The 21,950-nt window shown below is 50.7% G+C and overlaps 1 protein-coding gene across 21 annotated transcripts in view; it reads right to left on the reverse strand.

The window, feature by feature from the left end:
• Positions 1-21,950, reverse strand: part of MEGF11 (multiple EGF like domains 11) — a 377,426-nt gene that overhangs the window by 205,629 nt on the left and 149,847 nt on the right. The window lies entirely within an intron of this gene.

Raw genomic sequence — 21,950 nt, forward strand, 5'->3', positions numbered from 1 at the left:
GCCAACCTGCCAAGCTGGCCCATAGCCACTTATCTTAATTCAGTGGTGCCCTGGCTGAGTTTTATTCTTTGGCATTCTAGCATCATCTAAAAGCCCGGGTCCCTGTTCCGCCATTTATTAGCTGCGTGTCCTTGAGCCGCCTGTTTTGTCCTCAGTTTCCTCATCTGTAAAATGGCTGTGGACTTACAGCTAATTCATGCAAAGCGCCTAGAACCAGAGGTTAGTTATAACTGTTGCTGGTTGTTTGTTTTTGTCTTTTATGCTATTAAGATTCCTCTTCCGAGGACTGGTCAGGGCAGCTGAGATGCAAGGCCCCAGAGCATCCTGAGGCTCATTTATGGCTCAAAGGATGACAGAACGGCCTGACTTCGACCTAAGGACTGCTCATTCACCGAGGCAGGGAGGGGAGCGCCGTAGCACTGGGAATACTGGAGGTGCAGAGATTGAGGGCACAGAGGGAGGAGACACAGTCCAGGTTCAGCTCACTGGTGAATTCTAACTTATCCAGGGGAGCACCGTCCACACCCCTTTCCTCTTCCGTTTCTCAGAGAAGAGGAGCACGGAACAAAAGGAGGCCCCAGGCTGCCAGACCCTTTCTCTCAAGGAAGACCAGCGGTTGTGCTTCTGGGGGGAAATGTGAACTTGGGGGTGGTACCTGCAGCCCTGCACCCCTGCACCCTCTGCTTATTCATGCAAATACCCACCCACACATATACAGTTCACCTGCTGTGTGCTGGGCTCCCTGGGCAGGGCTTATGCAAAGGAGTCCAAAATGCAGAACTGCCCAGGCCCTGCCCTTGGTACTCCCAGGCAGTGATTGCTCCTCCTGCCTGCTCTTGACTCCCTTTCCCCCAAAAAGCTCCTCTGGCCCTTAGGACCCTGGGATACACCCTCAGAGAGTTGTGCACAGAGGGACAAGGGTCATGCTCTGATTCCCATGGGCCAGGATTGTGAGGAGATCAGAGAATGGACTCGGGAGCCAGGCTGTCTGGATTAAGTTTTGGTCCTGCTACTTCCTAGTTGTGTGATCCCAGGCAAATTACTTTACTTCTCTGGGCCTCAGTTTTCTCATCTTTAAAATGGGGACAATGGTCCTCTACTGTGTAATTTGGTTGCAAAGTTAAATCATCAATACACGTCAACTGCTTAGAACAGTGCCTGTCACATGGGAACCTAGCCATTACTTCTTTTGAGGTCACCTATTCCACTCTCCTGCCTCTGAGTAATCACTGAATCCGAAAGCATTTATTAAGCACCTACTACATACCAGACACTGTGCTAAGTGCTAGGAATACCATAAGCAAGTAGCTACAGTCCCTATCTTCACAGTGATAGTGGGAAAGGGAGACAGTATGTGAGTGAGCGAGTGGGTGAGCAAGGGCACTAAAATGTTTCTGGTGCTGAAATCACAGCCAGTTCAGGGTGGGCCTCTCTAGTTCATCCTATGTCCCAGCACTTAGCATGGCACATGGCATCAATATGTGTTGAATGATTAAGTATCTGAATCTGTAAAGAATATCTCCCCTCTCCCTTCACCCAGAGCTCTGCCCGTCTCTAATGTGGGCCATGCCAGTCTGGTTGGGGTTGAATATGTAGTTTAGCTGAGACCAGGGCAACGCCAAGTCCCAGATCTCCCCGCAGGGGGACAATGAAATGCCCTTTAGAAAAATTCTGGTGACTCTCCAGCTTATAGTCAAGGACTGTTCCAGCAAAACTCAATAAGGATTTCAGTCCGGTTTGGGCCTCCACGTTCCAGCCTGGAGACCTGGGGGCTGCCTATCATCAAACGCCAGTATCAGATCACAGACTCCCCTGGGTTCCTATCCCGTATCTCTACCAATCACCCCAAGATATTAGCCTGCCTCTCAGTCTTGCCACAACATGGCTTAACTGTTAATAATTGTTTATCAATTAAAATTGCCAACTTGTCAGAATGTTCCTATCGGGTTTGCAGGTAAAGCAACATGTGCAACCACTGGGCCTGATAAAAGCACCAGCATTGCAGTCAGTTCCCTTGATCAATCCTGCAGGCCCCAGATCTGCTGTGGACACTCCCGATACCCTCGGCCTTCCTCACTTTGTAAAGGATTTTCCCGGTTGAGCTGTTCAAACTACCAATCCTGCATTCCTGCAGGGAGCAACAGCTTTTCAACTTGTTAATGATGTTGGAACATACGGCCTGAGTCAGCAACCCCCAGCACACAACCCAAGAAAATCTTTTTCTGGGTTTTTCCTCTCCCCTGTTTGACAGATGCCAGGCTTTCTCCAGAAAGAAACATTCCAACTGATTGATTTTTTTCTTTGGGAAAATTGATCCTCACCACCTACAAGGAAAGCAAAACATGAGGCTTGTCAAGCATTTTTTTAATGCTCTGATTTAAAAACTGGTCCCCTGGTTCTGCCTTGTGACTTGCCCTCCCTGAAGGAGCTGGCCACACGTGACAGAGTCCCACAGGAGGGGCGCTGGGGAGATGAGCGGATGGACATCAGAGAGGTCCCAGGCAGAAGGACATGGTTAAGCACATGGGCTTCAGGTTGGACAGACCTGGGTTCAAGTCCTGGTTCTTCCACTTAGCTAGCTGTGTGACCTTGAGACAATTACAATGACCTAACAACACAAAGCCTCCAGTTCTCCCACTGTAAAACTGGTCCAATAGCATCACCTAAATAAAGGGCTGTTGTGAGGGGCTAAATAAAATAATGCCTGTAAGGTAGGGCCCCATAAATCCCAACTCTTACTACTGTGATTGGTTTTGGAGGAGGCAACCCACACACGACACTCGAACATTCGGAACTCAGGGACGTCAGCAGGCACTCGGAACCATGGCATCTCAGAGCAGAAGGGACCAAGTAATTAGAGTTCCCACCTCCACCACCTCATCCAGTGCTTGGAGCCCCTCTCCTACATCCTGTGCCAAACCCCTACTGAGAGGCTTCTGGTAGCAACGGGTGCAGTCGCTCTGCTCCAGCCTCACTCAACTGCATCCACATCCTCAAGTGAGAAAGGCTCTCTCCAGCCTCTGGGCCTTTGCACATGCTGTCCTCCCTTCCAGAGACAATTCATTGCTGGTTAATTCATTCACCTTAAATGTTGCCAACTTCAGGAAACTGTCCCTGGGCACTTTCGAAGGGTTAGGTGCTCCTGATATGCACTCCCCTAGCATCTGCCCTTCCTCGTCAAAGTACAGGTCATATGTCACTGTTCTGCTTGTTTGACTGTCTTCAACTCTGGACTAGGAGCCTCTGAAAGGAAGATGCTATCTCTCTCCCTCTCTCTCTCTCTCTCTCTCTCTCTCTCTCTCTCTCTCCCCCCAGTCCCCTGCTGAAACCTCAGGGTCCAGCACAGTGCTGGCATAGAGCAGAAACTTAATAAACATCTGTTGAATGTATGAATGAATCAATCAACGAAGCCCCTTCCGTTTATGAACCACCGTAACTACTAGAAAGCTTTTTGCTTCACTGAGCTGAAATCTGCCTCCACGGAACTTGCCTGTGTTGGAACTGAGTCTGCCCTTTTCTGCTCCCCAGCCCACGTTTCATTCCTATTCCACATGATAAGACTTCAGGTAGCTTTTCTCTACTGAGACTGAAGTAGATCAGAGACAGAATGACAGGACCCCATAGCTTCTGAGGCGGGTGTGGCTGGGACTGACCGTCCTATGCATGGAGAAGCATCCTTCCTGCCTTCAAAGTTAGCCTTTTGTCCTGGATACTGTGGCCAGGCTGCTGCCAGCAGCCAGCATAATGAAGCCCACACCAAGGTTTATGAGCGCCGTCACTACCACACGCACCAGTGGCGAGCAACCCGTGGTCCTCCTGGTTTTCAATCTCATTCCTACTGAGGAGCTAAATCAGGAGCTACTTAGCACCACTGGTTTAGGGCTTTAATAAAAATAGTGCAAAGTGGAAGGAAAAGGCAGCTGTGAAGGTCACTGTCAGCTGCTCCTCCCTTCCCGCTCCTGCCATCCCTGCTGGCAACTCTGCCCAGCCAGGGACCCCTAAACTCCCTTGAAGCCCACAAATGGGAGCTGGTGCTTTCATGAATTAGTCCTCATCAAATCACATTCCTCTGTAGCCTGGGCTGTATTTGTTTCTTGCCCAGCTGTGTTTAGGAATTTCCTGATTTCTCAGGAACTTAACTTCTTCTCTTTGAGAAGACCCTTTAACATCCCTGGCCCGAGAATCTAGAGGCCTCTGACTCTGCTCTGTGGTTAATCTGCCACATGGACCATTCACACCCTCCATCTGAACAATGTGGGAGGTGGCGTGGACAAGACAGACTCTCGGAGCCTTTACAGCCTGATATTCTGTGAGCTGGCAATTGGCAGCTCTTTCCCGAATAGAGTTTAGAGAAGTTGATTTCCAACTCCCTGATGGACCCCAACCATCCCCGCACCCAGGGTCAAGCCCAGAGTGTTTCCTTACATCTCAAATAACTCTATTTGAACATTTAATGCTTTAGTTCTTTTTTTTTTTTTTTTGAATGTTTTTGCTTATCTCTTTTAAATTTTATTTATATTTATTTATGGCTGCGTTGGGTCCTCGTTTCTGCGCGAGGGCTCTCTCCAGCTGCGGCAAGCGGGGGCCACTCTTCATCGCGGTGCGCGGGCCTCTCACCGTCGCGGCCTCTCTTGTCGCGGGGCACAGGCTCCAGACGCGCAGGCTCAGTAACTGTGGCTCACGGGCCCAGCTGCTCCGCGGCACGTGGGATCCTCCCAGGCCAGGGCTCGAACCCGTGTCCCCTGCATTGGCAGGCGGATTCTTAAGCACTGCGCCACCAGGGAAGTCCCAATGCTTTAGTTCTTAAAGAACCTTTTCACATTAAAACCCACCGTCGCCTGTCCCACAGCTTCTAAGTGGGCAAAGCCAGGATTCAAGCCCAGGGCTCTGCAGGCCCCGGGCTGGCGCTCCTCCCGACTCCCCTGTATAGCCTCTCCAGCCGACCTAAGCCTGCAGGGCGGCCGGTAAGAGAGCGATGCTGGCACACAGGCTGGGTGAGCGGGGAAGGCTTCCCAAAGGAGGGGGCCCCCCAGCCGGGTGACACGAAGCACCTCACCTGAGCAGACAGAGGTTTTGGAAACGGTCTTGATCAGCTCCCTCCTCTCACTCTAGTGGTTGGAGCAGGGTCACCTGCCTCTCACTGTTTCGGACATGCCATCGTCCTGGCCCTGGTGACTTGGGGTAGGGGGAGCAGGCATCCCACCCTGACCCTCCCTGCCTCGCTTTGCAGGATGGCCCTGCCCCTCACCCCCTCCTACCCACCCTGGAGCAGCCCTAAGCCACGAACAGAAACAGCTGAGATGAAAATGGGCAGGGACTCTGTCCTCTCCTAAGTATCTCATCCACGGGCCCATTCCTGTACCTTTGGGAAAAAGCACCACCTCAATATACTTGCACTTGAGAAAATGACAGATGCCCATGGTCCTTTGTCTACAACAGCAAAAGCTTGGAATAACCTAAATGTCCATCCATAAGGGAAAGCGTAAGACCAGTCATGGTAGGGCTACACCATGGAATACTACACGGCCATAAAAGGGAACCAGAAAGCTCTTCGTGTGTACTGATAACATACACAAAGCTAGAGCTGAAGTGAAAAAAGTAAAGGCAGAGATGGGTTTAGAATATGCTACCATTGGTGTAAAAATTTAAAAGCGTAGGGAAAGAATGCATATACATATTTCCTTATATGTGCATAAACTATCTCTGGAAAGATGCACAAATACTAATACTGGCTTCCTCCAGGAAGGGGGAACTAGGAGAAAGGCTTCCTATCGCATCCCCTTTTGTAACTATTAAATATTCAACCAGGTGAATGTATTATCCATGCAGAAAATAAATACCATTAAAGCTGTAAAAATAAGGCACACTCTCCAAAAGGCCTCTGCTAACATACACGAGACTCCTCTGGGAGAGGAAACACGTTAGTGTCAACTTTATTAGTCCTGAGTGAGAGTAACTGTCATCACAGCAGAGCCCTGAGGGAATGGGACTTGGGACTGAAAAGCATTGAGGAAGGTTTATTCTCATCAGGGGGCTAAACCTTGGCCACTGCCTGAAGGTCAGTTCTGCTGCTGAGTTAGGGCCTGAAAAGTCACCTCCCTGGCAATAGCCTGGGCTCTGTCACCACTGCCTGGCCCAGCCCGGGACAACAGCCGGTAACCCGGGGGCTCTGCAGCACCTGGCAGAGCAAGGATGTGCTGTCCCAACTTCCCAGCAGCTGTTGGTCTCAGCACAAGGAGACCTAATAAAACATCATCTCGCAGATTCCCTGAGATGGCGTTTCCTCCTGTATCACGCTGAGAGGAGTACTGATTTTTCCAAATAAGACCCTTGTTCTCCCTCGTTCCAGCTTTCATCAACCTAATCTTGTAAGATGCTTTCCTTCCTCCCTCCCCTTCTTTCTCCCATCATCCTTCCTCTTTTGTGTTTCTTCCTCCTCTTCCACACCTCTCATGTATGCCCTCATTTCCTTTCCTCCCTTTCTTCCTTCATTCATTAATTAATTCACATCACTTCTCTAAGCATCTCCCCAGGACCAGAAGTGACAAAGCTCCCCATTCCTTCCATTTTAGTGATGGTCTGGTCATCCAGACCCAGTCCCTCTGGCCCTTTGAGGGGACGGGTTGGGGCAAAAGGAGGGAGGAGGAAAGGGAGGCAGAGGCTGCAGCAGGTACTGGGCTGGCTCTGTCATTTCCGGTCAGAGCCCTCACAGGGGAGACCACAGGGAAGGAAGCTGCTGGGACCCCCAGACTGTTCAGCATCGGCTCTTGTGAGGACATCGTATTCCAGCCGAGAGCATGCTCACACGTGAGCGTCCTCTTTGGGTCCCTGTACCCCTACCTCTCTGCACCCCACAGTGGAGCCAACTCCCTTGGAAAATGTCGGAGCATCCTTCCCCTCTTGCTGCCCATCCACCTTCCCACGTTTTCTTCAAGGTTCAGCCCATGCCTCTGCCCTTGGGGCATCCTGCCAGGAACCCCAACTGGCCGGGAGGGGGCACACCCTACTTCCTATCTCAGTTCTGGTGACTCCTGGCTCCTAACTATCTCCGACTCCTTAAAAGATGGTCCAGATCTTCTTTATCTGTACCCTGCTCTCCTCCCCGCAGTCCTGCCCTATTACCTAGCACAGTATTTACAATGGGAAGTAATTTGGTGGGTATTTGCAGAAAGGATGGAGGAAAAGGATGCACAGGAGGATGGAAGGAAGGAAGGAAGAAAAGGAGGGAGGGATTAAAGAAAGATAAAACATTTCTGTCTCTGAATTTTCAGAGCATATAATGTGACTATTCATCTAGCACTTTATAACTTCTAGAGCTCATTTATGTTTGTCATTCATTTGCTTTCCCAACTCCCCCAAAAAAGTAGGCAAGACAGGGCTCTTATTATACCCACTTTACAGACAGGAACAGTGAGGCTCAAAGACGTGAAGGCACTTGCCCAAGGTCACCCACGCCTGAGCTGGCCAAGAGCCCGGGTCTCCCAGCTCCACGCCCCTGGCACTTGGTACAGCCTCCCTGGTTACCTGTAGCATTCCCTCAGCCTGCCTCCTTGAGCAGCTGGCATGATTAATTATGGCCTCCAACGTGGGGGGCTCATCTCACAGGCCGGCCTATCAGCTGCTGGAGAGCAGAGACCTGTCTGATGGTCCTTCCGGTGCACAGATGCGGCCCAGAGCCCGCACTGCACAGCAGCCAGGTGGACGCTTGCTGGTGGCTGAGGGCGCTGTGCTGGGATGCGGGCTGGGAGCCTGAGCCTCATGTTGCGGGGAGTGAGCCCGCAGCGCTGCTGGCTCCCCTGCACCTGAGGACACACGCTTCCAAAAACCAGAAAACCCAAAAAGGCAGGATGCTTATTTTCCCCCTGGGGGCAGAAAAGTACAGGAAAAGTGACAAGTAATTCAGCTCTTTAAGCCCCTAAATGTTGCTTCTTCCATCCCCTATCCCAGAGCACCTACGGGGGACATGGACGGCAGGTACCCAACAAAACATTTTACCAAACCAACAAGAAAAAAGATCAGGCCCAGAGTGGGTTGCCATGGAGTCTGAGAAGCCCTCGGAAGGTAGCACTCAGGGCTGCGGCCCACATGCTTCCGTGGCTCCCAACACACCCGCGTGCAAACACAGCCCCCAGGCCCCCGCTCCACTTCCTCCAGGCCCAGACCAAGGCTGCCCGGAAGGCAAGAACACATGACTCAGAGTCAGAGGACTGGGCTCTGTGACCTTGGCTGAATGCTTCTTAGAGTCCCAATTTTCTCATCTGGAAAACGAGGATGGCAATGATTTCCTTGTCACGAGGTACACAGATAGAATAACAAGTGCTTTGCAGGAAATACAAAGTATGGTAGGACAGCCTAATGGTTAGACCGTGGGCCCCAGAGCTGGGGTTCCTGTGTTCAAATTCCAACTCCACCACTTCCCAGCTAGGCATTAGTTACTAGGGCAACTCACTTCACAGCTGGCTGCCTTGTCTCCCCGCATGCCTGTATGAAAAAGCAGCTGGCAGGTACTATAGGTAAAGGCAGCCCCTGACCTTGGTAAAAGGAGGAGAAGGGAAGGGGGTAGAAGAGAAACTGAGGGCAGGTCTCGGTTACCAGAGCAACCTTACATCTACCCAGCAATTTACAGTTTGCAAAACCCTTCTTTCCAAGGATCTCCAATGCTTTTCTGTCCCCCTCCCCGCGTGTAGTTCATAGCCAGGGTTATTTGTCAGGTGTAAATAGATGAGAACCCCAAGCAGCTCAGAGGAGGCAGGTGACTTGGCCAAGGTCACACAACAAGTTAATAGCAGAGTCACAGCCAGAACTCAATCCTGCAAAGCCTGCTTGTGCTGGGCACCTGTTCCCACAAAGGGAAGAGGTGAGACCCGTGAGAGTTCACAGGGCAGCGACTGCCACTCCCCAGTCCAGATGGCCTGGCAGTCTCAGGGCAGAGCATTCCTGTCTGCAGCAACAATGATGCTTCCACACCCCCCAAGCTCTGCTCCAGACTCTTGCCTGCATTGGCTCTGGCCCAGTGGTGATGCCAAGGCCAGGGGTTCTGTTCCCGTGGGAGCCCCATGGGATCTGGCCCTGCCCACCTCTTCCCATCCCCTGCCACCTCCTCCCCAGCCCCCTGCCCTCCACCATCTTCTAGTTTCTTAGACACATAAAGCTCAGTCCCTCCTCAGGGTCTTCACCCATGCAGTTCCCCCTGCCAGGAGCTCCCTCCCCATCCCCAGGCTTCACGATTCATCCTTCAGCTCTCAGCTCCATATCCTTTTCCCTGATTTCTCTATCCTCCTATCTGAAGAAGGCCTCCCTAGTATTGGCTCCCATCACCCCATGTTCTTTTCCTTCATGGCACCCACTGAAGATATTGTTCTCGATTTACTTGGGGGACAGCTGTTGAAAGCCTGTCTCTCATTAGGCTATTAACTTCATGGGGTAGACATCCCAGCTCTCTTGTTCACCCCTGAACATCCACCCCTGGCCCCAGCACTGAGTACAATAAGCATTCAGTACATGCTGACTGAATAAGAAGTAAATGAATACATTGTTTAGTCATTTGAGCAGGCATGAAATAAATGTTTGTTAAACAGATGACCCTCTTTCTGAAAAGGTGCAGTAATTACTGTCATAAGGACACTACCAAAATAAATATTTTTCTTTTCCTGCCTTCCCCCATGCCTCTGTGGGACTGGATATAAATAACACCTTGCAGTTGTATATAACAGAGTAAAAATCCAATTTATGTCAGATCCCACACATTAATCTTCTGAGGTAGGTAGGCAAATGTTGCTATCCTCAGGATGGTGCCCAGGGAAGCTAAGTGATTTCCCCAGCTTCACATGAGGTTAATGGAAGTATGGAGAGCAAAGCAGGGCTGTCACCTCTGCCCTGATCAAGCCAGACCTGCAGCCCTTCCTACATGCAACAGGAGGGTGGAGAAATCTGGAAATGATGCCTTGCTGGGCAGTGAGCTCCCTGAATGGTCATGTCCATCTTATTAATTCCTGTCTCTTGATCACCTGGCCTAGAGCCTGGCACATAAGAGGTGCCTGAAAATCAATTGCTAAATCAGCAAATGATATTTTGCCTGAAAAAGAAAATGGTGGGGGGGGTGGGCAGGGAGAGGTTAGAATTTTCATAAACATCTAACAAGCTGTTATATGGAAGAGAGAAATTTGTTCCAGGACCAAAATAAATACCCTTCTCCCACTAAGAGTAGTCCAAATCCACTTGGGCTTCCTTAAGAGAGTGAGTTCCCTGTCAACCGATGTAATCAAATTGAGCTTGAACAACCATCTCTGGCTGTGACAGCAGCAGGGCCTCCACGTTACACAGCTTCCTGGGCTTCCATTTGCATATGAAGAATGTGTGAATGATGGGCCAGAGGCCCAGGCAGAGATCAGTATGAAGAGAGCTGTGTCCAGGGACCGTGGTCTGCAGGGTCCCACCTAACCCGGAGCGTTTGTGATTCCCTGGTCTGGGTGTAGAGAAGGATCAGTATCCACATCCTGATCACCTAATTCGAAGCCTCCAGCCCCATGGACATGAGGCCTGGGGTTCTGGACCAGAGGATCTCACAGCTCATCTCTGAGCTTCAGCTACTCCATCTTCACTTTTGGCCCTTGCTCTCCCGAAATGACTGTGCTGGGGTCAGAAAACTGAACCGCCACCCCTCAGTGTGGATTCCCTGCTGTCCCCTTGGTGCGTCTTCTCCTCCCTCCATCATCTGGGGAAGTCTAGCCGGGGTGCTGGAGTGGCTACCTCTCCGAGAGCCAACTCCCAGGTGCCCCCACCTCCACCAGCACGTAGGAGCCCTTGAGTGGGGAGAACAAGGGTGCAGCTGGAAGGAGGCCCAGCTGGACCAGAGACAAAGGAGAAGAGGGAGGCAGCCATGGCGGGACTGATGCCAGCTCCCCGCCACCTCTGAAGGTCACTTGATGCAGCTGTCACCTCTGGTCCTCCCCTCTCAGTGGGCAAAACAAGAGGAGAACTCTAAAATGGGCTCCACCAAGGAAAAGGGAAATTCATGAAGGGGAAGGAAGTAGGGGTGGCAGAGGGGGGAAGCCAAGCAGGAAGAAATTCTCATTTCCAGCCTCAGCTTTACTGATCAGAGGCCATTGTCATACCAGCACCAGCACAAAAGGCCCAATGGGCTTGTATCCACTCGCCAACTCCCAGGGCCAGGCCTTGCTGTCTCCGGGGTCAGGGAACCCAAGAAAGTACCCACTAAAGGCCAAGATCATCCCTTCTGCTGCTGGAGATTAATGAGCCAGGCCCCCAGCCTTTTGGGGGAGGGGCTATTTTGACCCTTCCACAGTCCCCTCTTGGCAGACATTGAAATCGTCAAGCCCTACAAACTGCCTATTAGCCCCACAGAGACATGGAGATATTCAGACCCAAACCCTGCCTTGTGGGCCTTCAGGGCAACTTCTGCAAGGAGGCCATGGGGGGACGAACACAAAGACATAATGTGACACAGAGACAGCAGGTTAAACAGCAGGGCACCCAGAGCCTGTCCTGGGCTTCTGGGGAGAGTGTATTCCTTTGGCTGGGAAGACAGGAGCCTAAAGGCTGTGTCCCATCCCCACAAGCTAGGGAGTAAGGGATGTGGAGGGGACCACAGGCCATGCTCCCTCCCTGCCGGGACGCCCTGGCCATAGATTTGGGCAATTGATTAACCTAAAGCCAACCTGCTTACATGGGTTGGGATGCCTTGATTGTGGAGACTCAAATTGGGGTATCTTCCTAACACGAGGATGGGAGAAAGGGCTGGCTTCAGATCAAGTTTTAAAGGAGAGAGGGTACCAGTATGCTCTGTCCAGGTCTCCCCTCCCCACTCGCCTATACCAACCTTTCTCCATCCTGGCGAGCTTGGAGAGTAACACGTTACCTCCTCATGTAACAGAGCTACATTTTAGCAGGAATCTTCTGGAGACCAGGAAATCACCCAGAAGAATCTCTCTAACATGAAAATTCCTGGCTCATCAGTGGGAGGGGTACCGAGAGGCCCTGAGACACAGCAATTTGCATGATGCCTTTTCCCTAAGAAGCACTCCCTCAGCTAATACCACGTTCGTAGATCCACCTCTGTCCAGGTCTGGCACAGTCTCTAGGAAAGAGCCCTGGCTTTGGAGTTAGACCTAAGTTTGAATTCTCTGTTCTGGTTCTTGGCTGAAGCACCTCTGGCCGGTTACATGACCTCTCTGTGCTTCTGCTTCCACATCTGTGATCTGGGAATCACACAACCCACGGCAAAGCACTGCCAGAAGATCAGAGGATGAGCACCCATCACGGTGCTGGCACGCCGCAGGCCCCGCGGGTTCCACCGCTGGATCATTTGGCTCCCCTTGCTCTGCACCCTGCTCTGGGAAATGAAACACTTTCCCCAGGCAGCTTCCCAGATCTCAGAATCGTCTCTCGTTCTTAGCAGGCAATTAAGACCTCCACTGTCCTTCTGCCCCCCTGGATATGCAGCACATGCAAAGGAAAAGAGCTATCATCTGGAATGAGAACACACTGTAATGTATTCATCATTCCAACCAGCTGGGGAGCTGGGGGAGGAAGAGGGCCACATTGGGGGAAGGATATTAACAGTTCCAGCCAACCAGAAGTCCCTCATCATCTTTAATTCTCCCAGAGGGAGACTGTCCAGGTTGAGTTATCTTCTGTGGGAAGGAAAAGCAGCTCTGGCCCTTTTAACTTAACACGGATCATAGAGCAGAGAAAATATAACAGCCCCAAACCACTAAGCACTCTCCAGCTAGATTTTCCTGGCCCTGCCAAAGAGGCAAGCAGCAGCCACAGTTAAAGGAATGACGTATATTTTCTGGAGAGAAAGTGGAAGGTGCAAGCGGTAGGGATCCCAGGGGAGCTGGCGGGGCATCAGCTCACGAGACCTCAGAGGCAAGCCCCGGCCAGGGCAGCCCGGCAAAGAGGCAGCCGCTGAGTCAGGGTTTCTGGGGATGGATGGCCGTGTTGTGGCACAGACCACAGCCCACTCCATCTCTCTCCAGAGCACAGGACATTCCACCTCTCTCCATCATCCGCCCCTTGACTGCTGTGTTGGTGGGTTGCCTTAACATATGCATGAAAATTGCAAGTCTCGTAATTCACCCAGATGGTGGAAGCTCCCGAACTGTTCCTTCTCAAGAGACAGCTGTTCCACCGCTGGGCCATATGGCTCCCCTGGCTCTGCACCCTGCTCTGGGAAATGAACCACTTTCCCCAGGCAGCTTAGAATCGTCTCTCCTTCTTAGCAAGCAATTAAGACCTCCAGCTGAGGCGTCCACACTGTTGCATGCCTGGTTTGTACACATGTCAGAGCGGCGTTTTAAAGCTCCATCAAGGTAAATATAGGGGGCAAGGCATCCCGGCTTTGCCTTCTACTCAAGGGGAACGTCTCCCACCACAGACTCAGAGACAGGCCGCCCAGAAGTCAGCTCACCTTTTGTCTGCTCGGGAGCAGGGTGAGTCCCCACCTCACCCAGACACACCCTGGAATTCCAGGCTGGAAATGACCTTCAGAGCTCCTAGTGTCTGCCTTTGATGGAGGTTCATTTCAAAACAGATAGAGACAGACAAATCTTACGCCTTCCACCCTTTGAGTTGTAAAATTATTAGCAAAGACCTTTAAGACTAGCTTGTGATTTAGGAATGCACAAACCTCCTCAATGGAAGATTAAGAGTGTCAGTGGGCAGAGAAGCTTCCTATCAATGGCAGGCTAGGTCCTCCCTCTCTGGGACACCTGCAGGCTAAACCCAGGGCCTTGATGATGCAGATGTAGACTTTCTTTTTTCTTTTTTCATTGAAGTATAGTTGATTTACAATGTTGTGTTAATTTCTGCTGTACAGCAAAGTGAGTCAGGTATACACAAATATACATTCTTTTCCATTATGGTTTATCACAGGATATTGAACATAGTTCCCTGTGCTATACAGTAGGACCTTGTTGTTTACCCATCCTTTATATACTAGTTTGCACCTGCTAACCCCAAACTCCCAATCCATCCCTCCCCCACGCCCCTCCCCCTTGGCAACCACAAGTCTGTTCTTTATGTCTGTGAGTCTGTTTGTCTCATAGATAAGTTCATTTGTGTCATATTTTGGATTCTACATATAAGTGATATCACATGGTATTTGTCTTTCTTTTTCTGACTCACTTCACTTAGTATGGTAATCTCTAGTTGCATCCATGTTGCTGCCAATGGCATTATTTCATTCTTTCCTATGGTAGTATTCTACTGTATCAATATATATGTACCATGCAAATGTAGACTTTCTTTCTTCGCTCTCCAGGTGGAAATACTGTAGTCCATGCCGTGCCCTGGAGCAAGAAGAGCCACGACTGGCGCCTCGTCACTTACAAAGCTCATCTCCTGCACACTCGATGACTCCGCCCCATTTGTGACACATACCACGCGCTCAGTAACATGTATTTGCTATTCTTTCTGACAGTTTCAGACATTTTCTTTAGGAAGCCAGGGAAGGGAGCCTGTGCACCTCTCAACCCTCGGCTCCTTCTCAGATCTGAAAACTGTGACTCCTTTGCCCTTGACCTAGCAGGGAAAGCTCTGTGCTAGATGAGTGTTAGCTGTGATGATAAGATGGGGCGGAGGAGAAGATTGTTATCTCTCCTGCCTGATGGGCAAGTTGCGGGTCAGCTGGGGCTGGTGATTACAAAGCCCCATCATATTGTCTTATAGGACAGGGTGGATACTCTTATCTTGTAGACAAAGAAAGAAAAACTCCGAAAAAGGACGTGTCTGAGTCACTCACGGGTCAAAGTGCAAAGCTGGGCTGCAAAGCAGGCTCCTGACCTGAGCCTGAGCACCAATGACAGGGAGACCCTGGCCAGGGGAGGGGGGCATCCTTTTACACATAAGGTTCCTATGGACTTCCCAGCCCTGGCTTCCTCCACATCAGTGCACTGGAAACCCGGCTCCACCACTTCCCAGCGGTGCCCTTGGGCAAAGCGTTTAACTCCTCTGCGTCTCAGTGTTACACGTGTAAACAGAGCAATCATTCCTGGAAAGTCATCTTGAGGAGAAAATGAGGTAGCATATACAAAGGCCTGACACCAAAAGTGTGAGTCCCTCCCTTACTCCCTCTTCGTGAAGGTGAATGTCCACCAAATGAGGTCGTTATCTAGGACGTGTCCCAACCGGCTCCAAAGAAGTTTCTCCACCCTGCCTGCAGTCCCCTCTCCCCACCTTGCCAAGCAGTTAAGTCTTTAGGAGAAACTGTGAAGGCCTGCACCAGCCCCTTGGTCCTGCCCCTGCGAAGCTTATGAACCTCTTGCCCACATGGAATTTGTCAAGATAATCCCAGGGATATGGATGTCCACCACCTTGAAACAAAGCAAACAGCACTTCCAAAGGGCTCTGACTGTTCCATGATTCTTTGCCAATCACGTTGCCTCTATTTGGTTCTTCCTCCAATTCATTTCACTAAGAACTACAAGTGCATGTTTCCATCTTCCATACTCCCTTGGCCTTAACTTTGCCCATTTACTTCAAAATGAGAAAAACCTTTGCCCCTCAGTCACCATAATTGAAGCTCCTGTTTCATAGAAGCTCAGAGCTGATAGGTCTCTGACGTTACAGATGAGGGAGCTGAAGCCCAGAGTGGTGGGCGCGTGCTCCCGGTTGCACAGCAAGATGACAGCCGCATGGGTGACGGAGAACTCCATCTCTGAAAGCCGGGTCAGGGCTCACATCTGCCAGCACCACAGCGGCCTCAAGCCCCAAGGAGGTGGCCCCCTGCTCAAGGCAAAGCCCAGCTCCTCCCAACCAGGGATCAGTGACCCCCTGCTCAGAGCCAGAAGCCAGCGCTGGGGAGGACCCTCTGACAACAGTGCTTAGTGCCCCCGACCGTGGAGGCCCTCCAACCCAAACCATCCCATCAGGCACCAGATGGCATTCGACTTTAGGGCTGAAGACCTCAGCTAGATTCAAACCCGGCAACTGGCAGAGAATGTAGCCCCAAACCTGGATCTTGCCTCTGGGGTTTCCATGCAGAGAGGCAATTAAAAAGGAGGAAGGTGTGCTCTGATGAGAAAAAGACAAAGGCAGCCACTGCCACGAAGCCACAGAGTTTGCCCCAGGGCTTGGGCCTGCTCCTTGGGATCGAGGTAAGAGCCCAGAATAGGAAAGGGAAAAGCAAGGCGAGGAGGAAGAGAGAGGCAAAGGAGACCCTGCGTGGCCGCCTTCTGCAAGGCCCGGCCCGGCCAGACATGCCTCCCCAGAATCAAATCGGCTGGTAGTGCTTTATGTAAATCCATTGTGCAAAAACAAGATTAAAACGGACAAGCAGAACAAAGCATCAGTCTCCCTAACAAAGGCCCCTCCACCTAGTAAATTAGCCGCTCTTTCCACCTGACACACTTTTAAAGGGAGATCTTCAATTACCACTCACTGGCAGGGCAGAACAACAAAAGGTCTGCCCGGTGACTTTATTCTCCAAGACCACAGCAGGCATTGAAATGGTTTTATGTAATAGAGATACTAATCTAGTCCATATAATTTGGAGAATCCTTTATGGAGGACTGAAGGGCATTTGAGACCTTTGTTTCAAAGAGATTTTCTGCAGCTTATGCATTTACCTTGACAAAAGCTGAGCTGAGCTGAGCAAACAAGAGTCCTCTAAATCACGCTCGCTGCTGATTTACTATCAGGCCTCTGCAGTTTGTTTGGTGGATGGAACCTTGTGGATAAACAGAGGCCAAGGCCTTGGTCTCTCCACCTGGCCATACCAAAGGGATAAGGGCCACATTCAAGTTGCCCCCTGACCCCCAGCTTCCAGATTTGGGATTTCCTCTTTCCTTCCCTTCGGTCCAGCTCAGCCCAGGGTAAAGGTGGCCAGAGGGCCAGTTCTTTGTCCGGCCAGGGGTGGGAGGAGGCCTCCCTGGCTTTTTCCCGTGGTCCCAGGTCTGTCTCCATCCCGGGGAATGAGATTGATAGTGTCGCTTGGCTCCCCCTTCCCACTCCATCCGGAGCAAAGATGCGAGTCTGGCTCCCTAGGTGACAATTCAGCACCACTGGCTGCTTGCAAAGGAGAAGGAGAAAGCGAAGTGGGAAAGGATGATGGGAAAGGTGACTCTCAGGAGAGCCAAGGGAGACGTGTGCACAAACTCTCAAAACACACAAGCAGGCAGATGTGCACTCGACACGTGGGGTATGGGGGCCCTGTCCATGGGCAGACACGCAACACACACATACAGCAAGTGTATACACAGAGAACATGCATGTGCACACATCACATAAGAGGGGAGCTCTTCACACACAGTGAAACCTAACACTCATGAACATACATGTGCACATGTAATAAAAGCGAGCACTTCCACAGCACTCGCCATGTGCTTGGTTTGCATAGATTCACTTATTTCATCTTCACAACAACCCCATGAGGAAGGTACTCTTGCTACACCGCTTTACCATGGAGTAAACAGAGGCACGGAGAAGCTAAGTAATTTGCCCACAGTCACAAAGGCGAGAGGCAGCAGTCCAGTTCCAGGGTCCGTGCTCTTGACCTTTACATTGTCAGGCACTACATGCCACACGGACACCCTTCTCATGGGTTGAAAGCAGTGCCCCACCCCCCCAGCCAGATGCTCAAGCTGAGACGCCCCTTCCTCAAGGATCCAGACATATTACATCTCCAGGGTCAAATAAGACCCAGGTGCTCTGGTTCAGGGGAGAAGGGTACTGAGTATTAAAATATTGAAAAAGCTCTGCTCTGGTTGGTCGGTGGTTGTCACCACTGCCCCTCTCCCAGCCCCCTCCATCCACCCATAATCCAGCACCTACAGGGTTAATCCCCAGCCCCACAGCAGGCCTCTAAGACCCTATTCCATTCTAACCCTATTGGTAGAAGTGCTATACTCGTAGTTAAATATTTTCATTCTTACCCCCAGGGACAGACAAGCTGGGGGCAGTGGAATGTGTGCCTGGAACAAGTTGAGGGGACCTGACTCTCAAGCCTTCCCTGAGTGTTGGCCGATGCCTGGCCCGCATGGTATGAAGAGGTGGCCAGGTCCCCCAGCCTGTCCCCACCCCACCCACTTGACGGGCAGCTGATCAGAGCCCTTCAAAGCCAAGAGTACTGAAGTGGCCATCGGGAGGCAGACGGAGGCTCTGAGTCAACATTTTCACCCTCCCTGAAGCCACTCAGCTGTCCTGAGTCAGAGAGCAAGCATTAGAGGAGACCTGGGGACCACATGGCCATCGTTCACGAAACTCAGCAATGGCCACTTTCTGAAACCTCTCTGCTACAAAGGCCAGGAGCCAGGAGGGAAGGAGGAGCTCAATAAACCAGAAAGCGTTGCAGGAAAAATTTCACTGCCTTCCCATGACTGCAAGCTCAGCCCAACACAGAGGTTTCTGGGACAGCGGACTCAGTCCCCACAGAGCCCCGGAACAGGGTCTCCAGACTCTTCACACACATGTGACACTAAGCTCTGGGGACCCAAGGGGATGGAGGGAGTAGGGATGAGAACCCTAACTGGGGCAGGCCACCCTTCACTCTGGGGTCTCAGGGCCCTGCCCAGAAACCACTCCTTCGGGGGTCCTTGGAGGGTCCCCAGGAAAAGCCAGCCCACATGTCCTCCTTCTAATCAATAAGGCTGCAAAGGCATGTTCCCTGCTGGGCCCTGGGCTGCGTGCTTGAGATACAGAGGGGTCCTGAGCCTCTGCTCTCAACAAGCCCACCGTCCAGGGAGAGAGAGGATAAAGAAGTTGACAGTTGTAAGGGCAGTTGTGGGGGAAAGGGGCTGAGATCAGGGCCAGGAGGGGAGAGGACGAGGGAGGTGTCTGGTGGGGCTTCCCAGAGACCAGGCAGCTACGCGCCAAGTCTCCAAAAGCCACTAGGCAGAAACTGTGGAAACAGGACCAAGGGTTCTAGGAAGTAGGATCGGCCCGTACACAGTCCCAGAGAGTGGGTATGCGGAGAATTCAGGTGCCAGGGTGGGGTGTTGAGGATCAGAAGACCCAACGAGACCCTGGGGAAGCGAGATTCAGAATGATAAGGAGTCTGGGGTACAGCATTTAGAGAAAGCAGCAGGGGGAGGTGCGGGAGGGAAGTCTTGAATCAGATGGGAGGGGCGAGGCAGAATTGGAAGAGTTTGGAAGTACCTGATCACTCAGTATTTTCTGAGTCCCTACTATGTGCCTGGCACAATGTAAGCCATTGTAGACCATACAGTGAGATGTTTTTAAAAGGTTGCTCCTGCCCTTAAGAGCTTACAGTTCGTCTGTTTGTTCATTCATTCATCATTTACTGAACACCTACTATATGCCAGGTGCTGTTCTAGGAGTAGAGCTCTCAGCTAGGAGCAAATCAAAGTCCCTTGTTCCTACTGAGCATATATTCTAGTTAGGGAGACAGAAAATAAAAAATATATATCTTATGTCTCTATGCCAGGTAGTGACAATGCTAATTAAAAAACAGAATAGGTGGAGAAAACCCTAATTTGAAAAGATACAGGGAATTCCCTGGTGGTGCAGTGGTTAAGAATCTGCCTGCCAATGCAGGGGACATGGGTTTGAGCCCTGGTCCGGGAAGATCCCACATGTCACGGAGCAACTAAGTCCGTGCGCCACAACTACTGAGCCTGAGCCTGCACTCTAGAGTCCACAAGCCACAACTATTGAGCCCACATGCCACAACTACTGAAGGCCATGCACCTAGAGCCCGTGCTGCACAGCAAGAGAAGCCACCACAACAAGAAGCACAGACACTGCAACAAAGAGTAGCCCCCGCTCGGCGCAACTAGAGAAAGCCCCTGCGCAGCAACGAAGACCCAACGCAGCCAAAAATAAATAAATAAAATATAAATTTATTTTTAAAAAAACCGAAAAGGTACATGCACCCCAATTTCATAGCAGCACTATTTACAATAGCCAAGACATGGAAGCAACCTAAATGTCCATCGACAGATGAATAGATAAAGAAGATGTGGTACCTATATACAATGGAATATTACTCAGCCGTAGAAAAGAATAAAATAATGACATTTGCAGCAACATGGATGGACCTAGAGATTATCAGACTAAGTGAAGTCAGACAGAGAAAAGCAAACACCATATGATATTGCTTAAATGTGGAATCTGAAAAAAAATGATACAAATGAACTTATATACAAAACAGAAACAGATCCACAGACATAGGAAAGAAACACATGGTTCCCAAAGGGGAGAGGGGGAAGGAGGGATAAATTAGGAGTTTGGGATTAACAGATACACACTACTAATAAAATAGATAACCAACAAGGACCTACTGTATAGCACAGGGAACTATACTCAATATTTTGTAATAACCTATAAGAAAAAAGATTCTGAAAAAAACAGATATATATATGTATGTATAACTGAATCATTTTGCTGTACACCTGAAACTAATACAACATTGTAAGTCAACTATATTTCAATAAAAAAAAAAAAAAAAAACAAGATAAGGGCGTACAGAAAGATGTCAGGGAGGGGATTGCTATTTCAGACAGGGTGGTCAGGAAAAACTGATAATATGTCATGTGAGAAGACACTAAGTGAAATAGGGAGTGAGCTACATGGTATGTGGGGGAAGAGCATATGGGCAGAGGGAACAGCAAACAGGGCTTCCTGTGTGCTGAGGCGGGAACACGAGGCACAGGCAGAAAGAGCAAGGAGGCCGGCATGGGAGGGAGAGCGCGGGAGGAAAGGGGTCAGAGTTAGCTGGGGCCAGGCCACGTGGGGCTTAGAGCACGGTGAGAACATCAGAGAAGCAGCAAACTCCCAACAAGGACCAGAAGTCGGAGGTGGTATTCTGTAGACATTGAGGGAATTAGAAGATGGAAAGTGGGAGCCTTTAAGCAGTTTCCATAGAGAAGCGGGTAGTTAGGCTGGGGACAGGTTCGCTATTTCACAGGCTTTACTCGGCCCAGGACACCAGGAAGGGGACTTAAATAAATGCCCAACTGCTCTGACACTGATAAAGGCTTCCCCTCAGAGGCCGCCCAGTCCGGATAGCAGAGGTTTAATTACAGCTGCAGCTGGTAATTAAGAAGCAGCACCTACATCTTTCCCCAGCTGTGTCAGCACAAAAAACCCTGCTGGCACTTGCTGCAGGGGGCGGGGGGCATTGCTAGCAGGGAAGCTCAGGGCTAGGCCAGACCAAGGTCAAGGGGCACGGCCACGGCTCACCCACCCCTGCACATACCTCCTAACTTGTCTTTCACCCCTTCCATGGTCCTCCACACTACTGCCCCCAGAGCAATGGCTTCCTGACACCACCGTGAGCAGGTCACTGGCTGCTTTAACCCTTCAATGATCTCATGAAATTGTCCAGTCTCCTCAGTGTGGTGCCGAGGGTCCAGCCCCACCCAGCCCCTTCTCCCACCACGCTTTCGCCTGCGCTCCTGCTGCAAGTGTCCTGATCCTGTCTGCTCTTTCATCTTTGCTCAGGCTGTCCCCTCTGCCAGAGAATGCCCTCCCTCACAAAAATAATACAAATAGCAGCAGCTAACATTTACCGAGCTCTTATTCTGTGCTGGGCTCTGGCCTAAATGCTTTCTTTGCGGTAACTCATTTAATCCTCACGAGAGCCCAAAGAGGTAGGTACTTAACACAGCCCTATCTTATTTTACAGATGAGAAAACCAAGGGAGGGAGAGGTGAAATAACAGTCTCAGCATCGCACAGAAGGAGTGGGCTTCAAAACTCAGGCTCTTAGCCATTTCCCATCTCTCGTCCTCCGGCCAAGTTCCTACTCATCTCTCAGGCTCAGCTCAAAACTGACTTCCTTCAAAGAGTCTTCTTTGATCCTCCTGGCCTTGGATTCCCCAGACAGAATTGGTTGCTTCTCCCTAAGATGTCTCTCAGTATTTGCAGTATGAGTCTATTTCATTCATTCATTCATTCATTCAGTCAGTCACTCACTCGTTCAATGATTATTCAGCAATAAGTACCAGGCCCTGGGTATACCCCATGTAG

The sequence above is a fragment of the Eschrichtius robustus genome, chromosome 1 (genome assembly GCF_028021215.1).
Source record: "Eschrichtius robustus isolate mEscRob2 chromosome 1, mEscRob2.pri, whole genome shotgun sequence".
Classification (NCBI taxonomy): domain Eukaryota; kingdom Metazoa; phylum Chordata; class Mammalia; order Artiodactyla; family Eschrichtiidae; genus Eschrichtius; species Eschrichtius robustus.